At 41.4% G+C, this 18,592-nt stretch overlaps 1 protein-coding gene across 33 annotated transcripts in view; it reads left to right on the plus strand.

The window, feature by feature from the left end:
* The window catches only part of RPL38 (ribosomal protein L38), a 265,046-nt gene that overhangs the window by 159,605 nt on the left and 86,849 nt on the right, over positions 1 to 18,592 (plus strand). The window contains exon 1 of one of the 33 annotated variants that reach the window (XM_053454064.1): positions 1,284 to 1,287. The exons of 26 other annotated variants lie outside the window; for them this stretch is intronic. The gene's annotated coding sequence lies outside the window, so the exon portion shown is untranslated. Of the gene's footprint in view, positions 1 to 1,283; positions 1,288 to 2,268; positions 2,273 to 4,800; positions 4,805 to 4,875; positions 4,881 to 6,366; positions 6,371 to 15,008; positions 15,013 to 17,873; positions 17,879 to 18,592 lie in introns of those variants that run through there. 6 more of the 33 variants (XM_053454050.1, XM_053454049.1, XM_053454033.1 and 3 more) reach the window with 6 other exon arrangements.

Below are 18,592 nucleotides of genomic sequence, written 5' to 3' on the forward strand. Positions count from 1 at the left end.
TAATAATAATAATCACAGGGTTCAAGGCATCCATGAGTCTTTGTAGATATACACTGTTACCAACCATATACGTCGCTTATCTTCTGGTTATCAAAGACGTTTTGGGAGGGAACAAATCAGAATATTAATAAAAACACACCGATAAGGTTTTTAATGATTTACTGAGTAATATTGTTTTGAAAGAAGCCGGATTATTGGGCATGTCACAGCCAGTACTGCGTCTTCTTTCAAGGGCACCATGAGTTGCCATCCAAGCAGACTAATTTGTGGACCCTCGGGGGAACATGTGGTGAGGACATGACAGACACATGGGAAGATGCAAAGTAAGTAGATAACGGGTATAGCTTGCCCCAGAGATGCACCATTTGCCTCATTAGCAAAGCTGGGCAGCCTACGGCCAGTATCCCTCCTTCCTCATCAAGGGGAAACCTAGCAAAACTGGCAGATACGAAGCAATGGACCTACTCGCTTTGCGTTAACTCGACAGGAGTTCATTGCAGACAATGGATCAGCTGCAGTCTCGTTCCTTCCGTGTTAACTTGGTCAAACCCCTAATGGAATTTCATGGCAGATTAATCCGTTCCAGCCAATCTGCCCTCTCTACATAATTCTAAATCTTAGAATTCCCCAAGCGATTATCCGCCTTCCATTAAGTGGATCTGCCACCTAAAAAACAGGGTTTACACAAACAAATAGAACATATGTAAACCGTCTGAGTATTGTATGAAAGCTTGTTAAAACAGATCACAAATTTTTAAAGTGCTTTAAATAATGTAATTTACTAACCTGCCTTGGAACTTAAGAAGCCACTGGCCAACAAAAAGACACTTTATTTCTACCCCCGCTGTTTTCTGGAGAGACATTCTTTTCTGAATACTGAACCAGTCATAACAAAAAAAAGTTTTTTTAAAAAATACACAAAATAGCTGACGAGGTCATGTTTGTGGTGGAACATATCGGTTTGCGTAGAGCATGGACAAGAGTAAAAAAAAGTTTTACGTTGGCTAAGTTTAGGGGTAGCCTGTATAATGCTGTATAGGAAACTTGACCCTAGAGCTGAAATTCGTCCTCATTAAAAAAATGAAGGCAGACAATGAAACACCGTTTGGAAATTTCAAAATTTGCTTTTTTTAAACCATCGAAAGTCTTGATTTTTAATAGCCAATCAATAGGCAACTATGGACTCGCCAAAAACAACCAGTGTACATATATACTGTATATGTTTTTAGTTAATCAAAACCAAGTTAATGGTTAAGATGAAATGAGGCACAGACCCTGTGGCGGAGGGAACAAAGATCATGCGCTCTTTAAGTTTACTATTTATTTGTTACAGTACACAACCACAAAATTGTTTCAATTTACATTCAGAATGTATTATAACAAGTGGACTGTTGCTTAACTAGTTGTATATCATGGTTCTGATGGAGGTGCAGGACAGATCGAGCACTGAAGGAGAGTCTATCGAGGTGCGTTATTGCGATTGTAGTCCATACATCTGCACCCTTCTGGGTTGAATATGTTTAAAGCGAGAATTTCGCTCCAATATACCCTGATGACCTTACAGACTTGTCCCCTGTGTCAGAATAGCTGTGTTTTCACCGCACCAACATCTCTCAGCCTGTCTCCTGCGCTGAGCTGTCAAGATAACAGATACAGTGGTTTTACATTAAGAGAGCCAGAAAGGAGACGCAGAACGCATGCAAACAAAAACACCCTTTCTTAACTCCTTTAGTGCCAACAGGGCTACCTACTGCAGGATCACTGAGCATTACCTGTACCTGGCCAGGTGGGGATAAGAAGGCAGCCCTGGCACTTCAAGGCCAGCAGCCACCTAATAGCATCAGCTCGACCAATAGCTGGATATGTGTGGCTGCATGTTACATTTTTTTATGCTCATGTAGCGTGTGCTCGGGCAAATCTAGCTGGCGCCACAAACAACAGCACTCTTATCTGCCCTTCCAGTGGTAAATCGAGTATATATGGAGCAATATTGGGCATTTGCCCGGTGTGACATATGACCAGTTCGGGTCTGTACCTGGCCCATTTATATTCACCCAGGAATATCCTTTGATTATGGGCACTTGGTAAGAACATCCGCTCAACTCTAGTATATGTCTAGTGACATTATATGTGGTTCTTAACAATAAACCTGCAATTAATTATAATCAGAGTTCCATTTCCAGGGAAGTTAAGAACCAGACAAAATTAGATGCCATTTGCAAACATCTAGAAGACATGACCACCTCGCTCCTGCGATTTGTCAAGCGTCCGGTATAGTCATACAGAGTTTTAATCTCTAATTAACGCTCTAGAATAGATGGTCCATAGATAGTTCCAATAGGATGACAGTTTTGGCAGAATGTAGCCCTATGTATTCATCTTTATAAATGTCTACCATTTTTCTGCTCCAGCTTATTTCCATGAGACTGCTACATCTTCTACTCAAACACCCATTAGCCACTTGCAGTCTTCACACTCTACAAGACAAATGTCTTCTTTGCAGATTCCAACATGCTCACAGTTGCCCAACCATGTAAACATACAGATGACGCTTGTAAACTGAGAATATGCTGTTAGTGAATTTAGAGGGAGCGGCCAAATGTGGACCCCACAACGTTCCACCTTTAGAGACAATCAGAGATTAGAACCTCTGATTTTAGAATCCAGAGTCTGATTGTTTTTGGTCACTGGACTCGATGTCTCCCATCTCTTACAACTTTTCTTGGACAGCTGAAGGTGGAAACCAGCCAAGATAGTCTGTAGGAACCTGGATTCTGGCCTTAGTTCACACAGATGCCTTTATTCAACACACTCCAGTGTCTGGAGGCTCTGAAGCAAGCAGAAGACAGGCCAAATTGTTAATAGCACATGTAGAACTCATTTCTGTCAAGGGCACAATGATTCTCCAACCAAGCAGAGTAATCTGTGTCCCCGTCGGGGGAACGAGTGGGGAGGAAATAAACGACTCACAAGAAGATTTCCGAATGAGCTTAGAATGCAACTAATTGGTCCCTTTTAAAGAAGAGAAAGTCAGTTACAGTAATTCCTGTGCACTCAGTACAAGAAACGTTCCTTTTTTTAAAATTTTGTTGGCATGTCGCATGGTCACTGATCCAGATATTTAATGTTCTTTTTGCCAATATCTCGATTTCTAACACTTTGCTTCTGGGTAGCCATGTCTCAGCCCATCAGCATGTGTCCTGGGTTTGGACAAACACTTGGAGTCTCTAGTTGAAGTTGATTTACCCGTTTATTTTACTTTAACAGAAAAAGACATTAAGTTACAAAAGCTTTGGGGACCTCAGAAATCTCTTTTTTCAGTGCGATCCCACTGATGGGCGCATCCAATCATCAGAAAACCGGCACTGCATTTTTGCACATGTACAGGTAAATGGTATACTGTAGTTGTTCATATTACCTGGTGCACAATGTCAAGACAAGCCTGCTCCGACCTTTGCTGAAGCCACCCCATTAAGAATCACAGGGAAATGTTAGCACGCTGGACATTTTGCGCTCCTAGGGAAGCGGGAGATATCATGGATATCATGGTTTCCTCGAAGTGGAACATTTAGATATTGTTGACTGTTGATAGAATCTCGGATTAAGTGTAACTGAAGGAAATTCGAAAGAAATTCCAAACTCCAGTATGACTATCTTATATACCAAAAAACCTCCATCAATAGCGGTACGTCGAGAATTTTGGAAGCTATATGGAACAAACACATTATACTAAGGCCATAAATACTACCGTGCAACATTCTGATGACAGATCCTCTTTATAGTGTTATGCCGGGCAGGATATGCCTTATAAACTGCCATAATGAATCATAAAGCAGCGTTTCCTAACCAATGAGGGGTGTCGTATGAATGTGAATTCTATTGTAACAAAATGAATTGCGTGCCGGCGCCTTAGGGGAGTTAGTGGGGAGCATTGCTGTGTTACGGCACACAAAGGGTTACCGCAGACTCCAGCAGCTGAGAAACCAAGGACTAGTGACTAATTACACCCGCCTTGGTCCTGAGATTTCAACCAGGGCAGCCAGAGCTCACGCAGCCGGCCGTTGACAGGATGATTAAAGGCAATGAGCCGGCTGGGGCAATTTCCTGCCAGCAGAGTGGCAGTACCTAGGCTAAGTGCCACTTCCCTGAGTAGACGTCCCCATCTGCAGACTATTTGCCCACCCCCCTTGCCCAGTTGAGGTTGCTGGAGATGGCTTCCTACTGTCTCACCGCAGGGTGTGGGCCCAATCCTTACAGACCCGGGACAGAAGCTAAGTATGGCACAGAGGCGGATAATTATAATGTTTAAAATGGACTTATCCAAAATCCACTTACTGCATCCTTTAACCCTACTGGTACTGGGAAGACACACATTAGAAAGGAGCAGGGATGTATGACATGCAGCGCTGCGGAAAATATATAGGAAATATGATATACAGACACACTACACACATGCAACTGCTTTAACACAGTCATGCAAGCAATGATAGGGCTTTATTTATTGAGCAAAAAGTTCCAAGCCCGTAGTGTAATGTTTCGAGCCATGTCTACCCAGGTTCTAAGATATTTCCACACAGAGACAGACAGGAAGACAACAACAGACACAGATACAAAATTAGATAATTCGTATGTTAAAAGAAAAAGAAAACATGGAATTGACCATCTTTTCGATGCTTCTGATTATTATCCAACCACCTCTGAGCCCTCTGTCTGGACAGCTGAAAACGAGAACAACCGGAACATTCTAACATAATGCTCAGTGTTGGTGTCAGTGTCTGTCTGTCTGTGCCGGCGAGCTCGTCGGTCTGTCTCCATGAGAATTTGTTATCCTCTGGGAGCTCAGACAGATGCTGATGAAAGACGTCCACGCTGAACGTCGGAGAGAATTGTGTTTCCAGAGTCCACTGAGATCATGTTCCTTCTCTTCCTAACACTTCCCACGGGGATATGCGAGCTCTAACACACGGAGTGGGGCCATAGTCTGGCTGGAAATACTACAGCGTGGATGGCGTGTATAGGTTGGGTTCTGCCCCCCCAAGGGGTCACTTTGGTTAAATAACTGCATGCATTGTATGTCCTGGCAGTGAACTGGATGGCGAGCCTGCCAACATTTCCAGTGGCAAAGAGGGGCACATTGGTATTAAAGGCTATCCCGACACTTTTTATGTGACCTATTGACAGCTATTTTTCTGAGTGAGGCATTTAGAAGATGATGGTTTTGCCCAAAGTCTCAGGGTCGAGTGCCGCTTCTCTGGTTCTCTGGTCCTCCTCTTATTCACCCCCCCCCCCAACAGATTTAAGCTATCCCCACCCCCTGCAGTGCTAGCCCCGCCCACATATGCAGCGTGCGCCACATCTTGCTAAGCCACGGCAACAGAACTTTCCTGCAGTTTAGACTATTCCATTGGTCGCTATGGTGATAAGACTACTTTTCAAACTTTGCATCAGAAACGTTTACACATAACATCCAATATTTACATACAAGCACATACTTTAAGTAACTAGTTTAAGATTACATTACTTTTATCTAAATCCTACATAATTATGTCCACCCCTAGAAGGGAAACAAATAGAGGGCAATTACTACAGCAATTAACTGCTAACCCAGTGAGATTACAATCTATTTCAGACACTGGCAGGATACAGATATACTGATAAAGTTACAAAGTACTATTTCTTTCATGTCTACGGCTTAACAGGTTTCGCAAATGAGTAAAACAGAGGAAGCGATAAAATCAGATAATTATTGAGATGACGGATAGAGTTGGGGAAAAAATTAAAAGAAATGAAAAATTGTGGTGGCCTACTGTGCCTGATTAAAAAAAGATTAAACGCCGAAACATCTGATAGCAGATAAAAACTCATCACTCAAAAAGTGATTCTTTTTTCTTCAAACAGAAAAAAATGACACTTTTGCTTTACAGGGTGTGGTTAGAGGTGTGGTTAGGGGAGGGGCTTTACCAAAACTTTTTACATGACCTATTTATAGCTATTTAGGCATTTAGAAGAGTAATGTATTTTCTTTACGCACGCATGAGCTTCTAGGAACAAAAAGGGGCACAGGGATCCAAGGAGGGACTGGCATTGATAAATGGGATACTTGAGAGCTATGGCTATTGTGTTCACAATCTAGCAAAACCTCTATGCAACAGAAGGGTTGTCCTGGAAGAACCTTCATTCAGGTGTCTTGGCAGGTACCAAGGATAATTTAACATCAAACTGCAAACCATGCAGCAGTAAAACTGGATGAAGACAGAATGGAAGTGAGCCAAACCTCTACCTTAAATTTATTGAAGAGGTTCCGTTTCAAGGCCCTGACGCATAACTGTGGATACAGAGCAAAAATGTAACGGTTTCTAACGGTCGTCGGGAGCCAGATCCATAATCCTGACCTTTTATGGGCATGTTTAAGGATTCCGGTGGTGGTTAAACCGTGTCCTCGAGTAGAATGTATCGTGTAGACCCAAGAACTAAACAAAAGGTGAAAGTGTTTATAAACCACACTACTGACAGCAGCCTTCCCCTAGGAGTGACCCCCCCGGCTGGGTGGGTGCGATGGCAACGGGAATGGGTGAGAATAAAGAAATTACGTGGTTACATATGAAGAACAATTCTAGTGCAAAGGTTGAAAAGTGGTCTTATCACCGTAGCAACCAATAGAATGTTTCCCCTGGCTGTGCCATTCTGTTAGTTGCCATGGCACTAACACCATATTCTGAAATATATCTATGATATGCATTTAGGTCATCGCATCTACTAGGGAATGTACCCAGGGGTCAATGTCTTTAAATATCTAAGGTTAAAAAACTGAGAATTTTTTACCCCCAAAAAATCGGAAAATTACATGAATTCTAAATAAAAACAAGGTTTGCCATTACATCACTGCTCCTAAAAACCCCCTGTAATAGCCTTAAGCTTAACCATTCACATTCCGGGGGGTATTTTGCTCACCTCTATAGTTAGGTGCCCCACAATGACCTTACTTTCAACAGGGTGGGGGAAAAAACCCTGATTGCGAACCCCTTGAAATACGAGTTGAAACGTGGTAAGGGACACTGCTCTTTTTAGTTGATAAACCTTGGAAAAGTTTTATCCACCTTGGTAAACCCAGAGCAGCCAGAAAAAGTTTGACCCATTTTTAAAGGGATTTAACAAATTACAGGAGGAAGTTATTTTAAAGGAGGAGAAATCTTACAACAAGAGGCCATAATCTAACACTAAAGGGTCAAAGGCTTAGATGGAATGTAAAGATGGCTCCTGAATTTAAGACGGGACCAACGACTGATTAATCAGTGAGGAGACATGGATGACTAGATGGCCCGGCGGGGTCTGATCTGCCATCAAACTCTATGTTTCTATGTTCCTGCCTGCTGTAAAACAATAAGCATATCATGACCCTTGGTGTTGTTTTACATCCAGAAATGTTCTTTCTCGGTATTGATTGATACCCCCCTCTGTGGTCATGGCTCAACTACCCTTGTAATAAAGTATTATGTTCACCTACATATAGCTCACCCTGATGAAACAAGAAGATGGGAAGGCAAGCCAACTGGAAATTCCAACAGTTTATCAGAGATTCTTTCACATGGTTGAGATTATCCCAGAACCTGTGGCTTCCAGCTAAAAATGATTTATTGGCCGGTTCAGTTCTTAACACCTTTGCTGCTGGACAAGAATGAGCAGGACTTACTCATAGGACTATAGCTGAGGCGTCATTCGACTAGGTCTTACCTGGCAAACACATACATCATTCACAACTTGTGAAAGAGCATATCCGATCATTTTCTATGCTAAGCACAAAAGGTTGGGTACGAGCAACAGTGTTTTTCATATAACCCATTATGACATAGGGTGCGGAAGGATGACATCTCCGCGAAGTGGCTTCAGTCTCCATCTCTTGCGTACGGAGCCAGCGTATGTTATCCTTGGTTAGACAAAACATCCAAATTTGTGAGTCAGCAGCTCCCCGTGACTCTGTCTCTGTTTCATGATAAAACATGCTGTTCATCCTTCCGGGCAAGAAAAGTAATATTCTTAGTACAAAGCTAGGGTAAAAGGTGCTTATTAAGCAATATATCACCCCACATCTAATCCACGAATATGTAAATTATACGCAGCTTCACAGAAATACACTTTACATTCATATCCTTATGACACTCTTTACCTTTTATATCATGTAAGCAAACTATTTAGCCAAGGTATATTTGAAGATCTGATTGGTCAGTGTCTTAAAGAATCCTCCGGAGTTGTCTAATGTCTACAAGTTCAATCTCAATGACCAGAGCGGCGTAAGATGCGTGCTATACCATATATCCTCATATATTTGCATGGACCCTTTGTGCATATGGATGGAGCCGCTTAACCGTTTGCACGCCAGGGGAGCAAGCAATCTATTGCATTGCTTTCACAGTGGCAAGCAAAGGGTTAATATTATACCAGTTTCTACAGCGACCCTGCAAGGCAGTGGTTAATTAACCTCTCCTGTGCCAGAGGGGCCTATTGAGACATCATGTTGTCATCTCCCTGCCAAAAAGCCACCCATCTGTGAATCTAAAGGCAGGCGATCACCAAATCATGACACTCTCTTCATTCCCTCTCCGCACGTAGACCCAGAAGTATCTGCTGCATCTTACAGCGCAGACGGTGGTGATGTCTGACAGTGGCATTAAGGGGTTAATCATGGTCGGTAGGTCGCAGTGACATCAAACTTCAGCAGTGTGACAGGCAGATAGGACAGAACCCCTGGCTGCTTTATAACTGTCTTTCTTGGCTGTGTATCATAGCACACTGGATACTGTATGGAGTATGTCTAGAATACCAATGAAACACTCTGCTCAGAATCGTAGCAACTGCAAGAGTTTGCTAGCCCCTACGCTGCCCTGCATGCGCACAGGTGAAGCACACAGATCCCCTGGTAATCATAGGTTGATGCAGGTTAGAAGCCAACAGAATTTCATCTATGTGTATTTACATAGGATGTTTACATATCCTAACACAACTATATACTGTATATTGTATGCAACAATGAAATTACATTTATAAACATTCTATAAAAACATAATGTTTATAAACACATATAATGCATATTTTTATATACACTATGTATAGTGGGGGGCATGCACTCTAATAATGATATTTATACATCTTTCTAATACGTCGCTTAAAGGGTTACTTTGTCTAAGCATGGCTTAGCATGCACAGGGGAAACATGAAATTTACACTCATGCACATAATGTGTTGATACAAAGTAACAGAGCAGTCCTTCATTAAGCTGGAGTTGTCCCTTGTGGTCCCTGCAGCCTTTCACATGTGGGAAGGCCCTTTAACACATACAGTGTATGTGTGTGTGTGTGTGAATGCCACCCAAGGGGGCACTAAATGAGTGGCTGGTGCCTACATTGCAATCAAAAAAACTAGGAACAAGGTACCAACCTTGAGCCCAGGCTGGGCACAGCACTCCCAAAACTGCCATCCACATCCAGCTCTGCCAGTATCCTCCAGTAAATGTCCCCATTATAATCCTGAGTGTGAGCTCACAGGTGCCCACTACCTACAGTGAACTTGGTCCGCAGGTCTTACAGATGGTGGGCACTTTGTGGGGGGGACAGATAACCCCCAAATTCTAACAGGTTTCCAGTGCAATCAGATAAGGTACCAAGATGGGGGTTCACTTGTTACTTTAGGGGTTTACTCCCATCCTCAAGGGTTTGGAGTTTAATGTACAGTCCTGCTCCAGCTCCCGCATCCCTTTGCCCAGACTCTTCAGGAGAAAGTTTATGTGCCACCCAGCTGTCTGGATGGGTAATAAAACAGATGAGGGGGTAAAGTTTCCTTGTTTGCCCTGGCACTCCTGGAGATAGGAGCTCCCCTGGCTCTGTGCTTGCTTGCTCACTCTTGCCTGTGATTCGGCAGCTCCTGCCCCTCAGACTTGCTGCTTCATGGATGGGAAGCAGGGGAATGGTGCTGCTGCTGATAGAGCCAGGAGCAGGGGTAAGGGGAGGGATGGATAGAAGGAGAATGGGGGAGGAAATGATGGGAGAACAGCAGAAAGGGGCACCACCTAGTGTTCACAAATGGGTATTACAGCACACACATGTGAATATTTAAAAAATGCCATTTAGAGAAGCTGTCTGAAGAGGGAAGATTTATAGGAGCAGTTAGGGGATGGAGTTTTAGGGAGTACTTAGAAAAGGTTAAAGAACATCTAAGATGATTTATACCAGCAACTAGAAAATATGCTTTTTTACCTTGAACCCTCATATATCAGCTATTATTTTCTGGATTGCTCACAAGAAAATTGGCTATTCTCTGGTGTCTTAGGTTGATTTCTTGGCTCCAGTTGCGTAAATACATATCTGGCTAAGAGGGGCTTTTTTTATATATAATTTAGTGAGGATAGAGTCATATCTAAGGATCAGGATTTATCGAGTAACCCTTGTGACCTAATGAAACTTATTTACATGCTAAAGAAATAATAATAATGCATTTTATTTTTGTAAACACTTTTTTAGCTGTTTCGATGAAGATTACTGTGCCTTTTTGGGCTACAGAACCCATTCATTCCCTGCAAACGGATCCTCAAGATGAAGGATGATGGGAATTATAGTCTATAGCATCTGAGCGAGCCACAATCTTTTAATAAATGCAATATTTTTTTTTCTCATGACCACATACCCAATAGAATTCATTGTTATACAGTATCTCTCCAGCAGTAGAAATATTTTAAAAGACAAAATCAAAGTGGTTTGTAGCACATTGTAGACTAATGCGTTTCAGGCCCTCTGGCTGTAGAGGGATTCAGAAGAGGGATTGTTACTGATATAATCGCATATTTATTACACGATCGTAGCATTACAAAGCCACCCTCCTTACAATTAAAGTGTTTTTATTATAGGGTATAATTGCATATTGTAATTGGAAATTTATGCATTCATTCTAATTATTCAAGAAGGATCGGAGCATGTGAAATATTCAGAAATAATACAATAAAATGTAAATTAGATGAATGCATAAATTATATAAAACAAGAATCGCTGTATGACACCTGCCCGCGAGCATTTATCCACAGAGACAACTTTTGGGTGAACGGGCAGCTGAATAGAAGTAAAATAAGCCAGTGTTCATCTAATGGGGAAGTAGTTTGGAGCTCTGCTGATATCAGGGGCAGATTAGCCCATGGCTACCTACCCCTGGATGGCACAGTCATCAGTGGTAAGGCTCTAAAAGTGACGTAAGACCAATTCTGTACAGTGCAAAATTCAAAAGTCTCTGACCATATGAGAGGGGGCAAGACTCAGTTTTGCTTTCAATAATTCTTTATTAAGTTACTTCTGATATTAACTTACTTAAAAGTGCAGCTAAGTGACCCCAAACTTTTGAACAGTAGTATATCACAGCCCAAACCCTTCTTGAATACAGGTATTCAATGATGATATCAATATTTTTTTATTTATGCGGGGCAAAATAATGCCTTCTTACGGTCCATATATTTAACAAAACTAGAATCAACAAATCAACACATTAGGTAAAGAGGGACCTTCTCACAAGCTTACAATCTAAAAAATACATGGAGTCTCTAACATTTTTTGGATTCCATTAGTAATTGTTTGAATATCATGATTAGTTAGCTGTGAGGGGTTATAAAGGATTCACAGCTAACATACACTTACGTGACTCTGCACCAATAGCGGGCAGCTATGACGCAAGAGGGTCTCAACGCGTGTGCATTTTTGGGCCGGTAGGCAACATCCACGTGCCTAGTGGCCCTTTTGTATCTTAATAAGCCGCTGAGGATTAAGGCTTACCTCCTATAAGACCCAATAATCAGTGATTATATTAGAACCTCCATGGAAAAGCAGTAAGTTCAATATATATATAAGCAGGTACTAATGAGAATTCCACCCGATTGTGTATTATTATTATTCTTTTCTCAGTCCTCTCATTAAGTTCATCCCCTTTTCTCTTCCACCACATCTCCATCCCATTCTTCGTAGTACATTTAAAATCTCTTCCAGACACGCTCTCTTTCTGAACGCGCCTGCTGCTGTAATAACATACGCACATCCCCGCTGTGAATTGGAATGGGTCCCTTCCGTCTTTAATTGGTGGTGTCTCTGCGCTGTCATGTTCCCCTCTTTCACATGCGCGCCTGTAGATTTTTTGACCCCCCCACATTAAAAAAACACAAGCCGGAAAACAGCCAAATTGTTATTAACCCCGTATGCCCCGTAGATCATTCCACACGGGCGATAATCCCTTGGAAAATCTATTTTAAGGATTAACCTTTTCCAGTGAACCTGGTGTTCAGCGCAAGCAATCATCTTTGCTGTTCCTCTGTGAAATTCTAAGCACATTCTGGTTACATGGTTCGGTGGGGGGAGATTTAAAAATAAAGTCAGTATTGAAAACCCTAAACATAATCTCCTTGATTTTATTTTTGCCTCTGGGCTAGGATTCCTGTTTTTTTACTTTCCAAAGATTGGCATGAACAAGAAATGTCCACAGAAATAAGTAATGAAACTCAATTCGTTAAAAAAAACTTTTTTTGGATAAGGATTTATCTGGAATTGGAATCAATAAATTCATCGTCAGGACACGTTATGTACATGCTTGATAACATGCCCAAAGTTTATATTTGTGATAAAAAATGGCAGTAATTAACATAATCTCCATGGTACTTGTTGGGGGTCTTTTCGGTGGTAAATACCTAACATTTTTTTTTAAAATATTCTTTTGGATAAGGATTTTTTTAAAAATGTACATTTATTTAATAGGGAGCAAGATCAGTCTGGATGCCAAGTGGACACGGTGGGCCTAATCTGATTAAGAGGCCACTGAAAAGTTAATGTTGGCACAACAGGTGGCATCCCCCTCTACTAAAGACTTTTCTCTTGGACCAATAATATTATATCTACTTTCCTTATTAAGATTCAAAGTGGTGGAATTACCATAGCAACCAATAGAAAAATTCATGTCATAACCAACCTAGGTCACCCTTTGACCTCAGCAAGCACTACATGTCACTTCGTTGGAGTCCACCAAAACTTAGAACATGAGGGTTCTAGAACTTGGAACTCAGTCTGTAGCCATAAGAAGTATTAATTTGTCTTTTTGCAATGAACGCACAGCTATAATGTTCTGAGATCCAGTGAGCTAGTAACTAATCATATTCCTACAAGCATCCTTTTCTAGTCTTCAGTAGACAGGATTGAGCAAAGCTTTGAAGGTGAAGTCTAACCAGCTGTCTACAAAGTGATATTACCTCTCTGGTCCTGCTATAAATTACTTGTCCCGTTCACAGTGATCTTTTTTATGTCTTGTAATATCATAAAGTCTCAGTTAATGCTGTCATCTGATATTGTAACATCTCAGTTTCAGATCAGCTTTGTAGCAGTGATATACTATATAAATCCAAGGATACAGGAAAGTGCCAGGAAACCAAGGTAGCCATGGCTAGTTATTACAGGGAATGCAGCCACATGTCCAGGAGACCGACCAGGGCACATGTCTGATCAGAACCAATCATTCTGTACCCCCTATAACCTTTGCGTTGAGGGGAGAAGAGGGTAGATTTTTTTATCCATCCATGGGATGCGAACAGTGAGGAGCAGAAGGAGATCAGTGCACCGGAGCACCGGATCCCCGGTGACTTCCTTTATGAGTATATAAAGGGTATTAGTGGATAGAGGAATATTTTAACATGGGAACCATACCGTTTAGGTGCTACAAAAATTAGGCCAATTAATCTCCTCTGTTGTAAGAAGCTGTTATCCACACTATCCATCAATGTTTCTTCATAGGATCATAGCTTAGCCAGGCAAATATTGTATACCGGGCTGGGTGCACCATGTGGCAGAAGCATTGTTTGCCTGATGGAGAACGCCTCCACTAGGAAAGTTTACAACATGTACGAGAGGCAATCACAAGACTAAATAAAAAAGTCCTAGAAAGTGGAGAACAAATTAACAGTAAATCTGCATAATCAATGCCAGTATTGTTTTTTTAAATGTACCTCTTGATACAAAAAACCCCAGGTGTGTTTTGTTGATAGAAGAAGGGTTAATGGCACTTAAGATGTTCATTTCCCTGCGACCCACTCCTATTTCTCGGGCCCAGGAAGGTGACCCACTCCCCGGGACATTTTGCTTGAAATTCGCTCTACGTCCGGCCCGTACACAATTACACACTATTTACCTAGCGCCATATGGAGCCGTGGAGCAGGTGTTTGACTAATGAAACACTAGACTTCAATTATGCATCTGGGAAGCAGCCTCCATCCTGTCGTGATTAGCAGGATGATGTAGTTTTATTTATTTATTTTTGTGGTTTCTCTTTTTTTTTCTCCTTTTAATTTAGCACAATTACAGTTTATTGAGATGGAGAATTGGGTGTGAGGGATAAGGAGAGAAAAACCAGACCAAAAAATATAACACCCTGCTATACCAGATGGCTTGCAGATCAGACTTTCTATAAGGCAGGGCAATATGTGGCTTAACGCCAGCCCCATCCTATCTATTGATTTTGCATGTACCATACCCCAAGGCAGAGAATGTCCCATAACTGTAGTACTTAGTACTACTAGCTGTCTACTTTATTAGGTGGAAAAAGCTGAAAACAAGACCCTGCAAATGAGCCGTATTGTTTTCTCTACAACTGCCCAGAAGACCTGCTTCTACTGCCAACACATGGGTTCTGCTGCCTGGTAGGTCTTGAAGGACCTGAGAAGGACATCAACATGAAGACCAAGAATCTCGGCTAAATACCTCTGGTTCACGTATCAAGGTGGTACCGCATAATTTACTCATTCTTAATAGTTTTCTTGAAAACTTTAGAATATGAAATCTGGCCAAGGATCAAACAGCACCTGTGGTTATTCAGAAAGTGGGAACGAGCGGAAAAAAGAATCTTTTCCCGGATGACACATTATAAGCTTCAAGAAAAGACTTAAGCTTCAAAAAGATTTTGAATCACTGTCTGCGCAGGCAATTCTCCCACCCAACGCTTCATTGTCGGGCTATCTCATGCACATTCAGATAAACAAATGAAGAATCTTTTCGTTTTTTTAAAGGAAGAGAAGGACAGAACTGGAGATTTATTTGTGACAGAGGCACAGTGATGTCGGAACGCAGCGCTACAAACAGAAGCAAATGAACCAATTAAGGTGAAAATAAAAGGAACTGATCAGTACGGCTGACGCGGCTCGTCAGAAGTATGTCATAGTCTGAGGAACGCTGGAATTCAATCTACTCTCATTAAATCCTGCGGGCTGAAACTCCATGAACGGGATGCGCCAGATAATACCCCTTCATTTACCTAACAAACATTTAACCCTCTATTCTCTGCTTTGGTAGAGCATAGACCTGATAAACAGCTTCTCTATAGGACATAAGATCATGGAGGCAACGTATTCTCCTGGTCAAGTCAGCCTTCGCCAATCTGTTTTCAAACACAACTGGCTTGGGAATTAGGAGATCAAAGGGAACAAAATAAAGTGGGGCATCTCAAGTGGCAACATCCGTAACTGTTTAGTAATAGTTGCATCTCAAGTGGCAATAACCATGACTGTTTAGTAATAGTTGCCTTGATGATTAAGACAGGTCAGTTGTAATACTGATTGTATGAAAGAAATCTGAATAACTTTTGACATCATGGGGGGCCACGAGATTTGCCCCCTTCCATCAAATAGATTGAAGGTGGGATTTTATCCACCTAAACAGCTATGGGGTAATTAAAAACAGTGGTTGATTGATCCCCTACGATCCCCATACCTGGTGGTCTAATGGCCCAATAGCCTTCTCTGGAGCTTCAGGTGTAGAGGTCTCCTGCACATTATACTGTTTGTTCTGGTCATACGCACATACCCTGGATTACCTATAGAATACCCATAAGTATGGCCATTTATAGGAACTATAATAATAAACTATTTTAAAAAGAAAAAACCTTTCATATCACATGCCGTGTTCAATGGTCCAACCCAAAAGCCCATCAGAAAGAAACCCACATTAATAATTCTTAGAAATCCATACTTTTAGGCTGGAAGGCAAATAACACAAATATAGTGTGTTGATTGTGTGTTTTTACCCAACCCTTTGTACCAAACCTCTTTTATTTCTGCTCTGTTGTTACGAGTAAATGGCGGAAGCCAGCACTTTGAGTAAAAAGCATGAGTCAAGCTCCAGATTCTGCATTCAAAATAGAATCCTCAGACCTTTTCACATTCTTTTATTTTTGTTTTTAGATATACACTATCTTAATTTAGAAATGTCCTTGTTTTTGAAAGAAAAGCAAATTTATTCCATTAAAAGAATATGAAATTGATCATAGATCCAGCGCAGACAGTGTTAATGTTGTAAATGATAACTGGAGCTGGAAAAGGCTGATTTTCACTCGCATCACTTCTGTGTTACAATGTCACGGTGCGTTCACTAATTCAAGTTTAAGTTTAAAAGGCTAATTGATTGTTAGAAAACCCTTTTGCAATTATGTTACAGTGAGAAATGTTCTTGTTTTCCATGAAGGGACCCCAAACTTTTTAATGGTAGCATATATAGATTCTCACTTAAAGGAAATGTCTTGTCCCTGTAAGTTCTAAACACATAACCTTCTCTTTTTTCATGGACTGATGTAAAATTGAAGACAATATTTTCCCTTTAACTCAATTCCAACCCTTACGGTCCGGCAACAAGCCTGTGTTTGCATGTGTGTGTTAATTATTAGCTGTCATTTTGATTAATGAGCCTGTGCTAATGTATATGGATATTACAGACCCACAAGAGATCTGAATACCAGGACCTTGTTTAATCCTTGGCATTCTATTGTTATCAAACCTTTTACTCAAAGTGTGTTTCCTTTTTGGCTAGAAGGCTAGTGAAATTGCCCGTCCCGCGAGTGTGGGTTCCCATTTATGAAGCGATGGAGTACCTGAGAGCTGACCTGTCTTCTTCTGTGCTGCGTGGATCCCACACTTTTATCAAAACATAAAATAAGACAAACATTAGTAAACTGATACATGATAAACAGAATCTCTACCAAGTGTCCCTTCTTACTTTGGCCAGTGCCTCGTAGGGATCCAAATCCTTCTCTCCCTCTTCCCTCCCCTGATGTTTCCTGGGAGATCCAGTATGCTGGTCTTCAAGAGTAGATCAATGTGTGTAGGTCAATGAGGAATCCAACATGCAAGGCAATAAAGGATCTAGTGTGTGAGTCATTAAAGGATCTAGTATACAAATCAATAAGGGATTCAGTGTGTAGGTCAATGAAGAATCCAACATGCAAGCCAGAAAAGGATCCAGTGAGTAAGTAATTAAATGATTTGGCATGCAAAAAATAAGGGATCCTTTGTGGTCCAGAAATGGATCTAGTATGCAAATCAATCAGGGATCCAGTAAGGGATCCAACATGCTAGTCTATATAACTGGGCTGCATAACTCCAGTCCTCGAGGGCCACAAACAGGCCGGAATTGTGCATGTCCTTGAATGAAAACAAGTAAGTAATGTTTGATTGAAATGGCTGTGCTAAAACTGGGATATCCAAAATATGTTATGGACCATTAGGAGTAGAGTTGTCCAGCTTTGATCTAGTGTGTAGGTCACTGAGGGATCCAATATGTGAGTTAGCAAATGATCTATCATGTGAATCAATAAGGGATCCAGAGTGTTTCAGTGACTGATACACAGTGTGTGATTCTGTGAGCGACTTGCTTTGTCGCTATTAATCTCATGCAGTTCAGGCTCAGAACATGTTCTTGCATCTTCCATTCTCATTATACTGCATGATAAATCATAGAGATCATAGGAGACGAAATAACTCAGAGCAGTCAATTATACAGAAAAACACACAATGCAACAAGCAACGCAGAGTAATGTAAAGCAGCGCCGGGCGATAGCAGGAAGATGACCACATCTGCCATTTTTGGGGGGAAACACATATATTTCTCATCTTAATGTCCGCGTATGTGGGGTGTGTAACCAATCCCCTTTCATTGGTTTATGCATCTCACTTACTGCAGGGGGCAGCACTTTACACGTGTTGGTCGACAATATGTGCAAAGTACAGTATGTGTCGCCCAGGAAAATGGCTGACGTGGTCACCAAAGTTTGCAGTCGGCGCAACTGCATGAAACCCTGGGTTCTAAGAATCTTGGTGGTCTTACCCCTCTTCTCTCCATTTGTTGATCCAGTGTAAGTTCAATGAGATGTCTCCTTACAGGTCCACAACAGAAGCAACTGAAGTAGCTGGAATATGATGTCATATCTCAGCATTTTCATTTAGCCCTGCTGCCACCTGTATATGTAAATTGTACTCTAGCTTGCTTGAACAGACCATCCTAAAAATGGACAGGGCAGAGAACAAACGTATTTAGAATAGCATATTCATGATGACCCCTCATATACAAAAAGTGCCATTAATACAGAACTGGCCAATCCTCACCAGAATAAGGTGTATATAACTTCCAGAAGGAGCATATAAGTAATCTAGTCAGGGAGCTCCCTCTTTGAGGAAGAAGATGTGTCCCGGTGGCTTCCGAGTTCAGGACAGGCAATGTATTACTATGCAGCACTTGTTGAGCTCCGCAGACGTAAAAGACCCCCA

This window comes from Spea bombifrons, chromosome 13, assembly GCF_027358695.1.
Source record: "Spea bombifrons isolate aSpeBom1 chromosome 13, aSpeBom1.2.pri, whole genome shotgun sequence".
NCBI classification, from domain to species: domain Eukaryota; kingdom Metazoa; phylum Chordata; class Amphibia; order Anura; family Pelobatidae; genus Spea; species Spea bombifrons.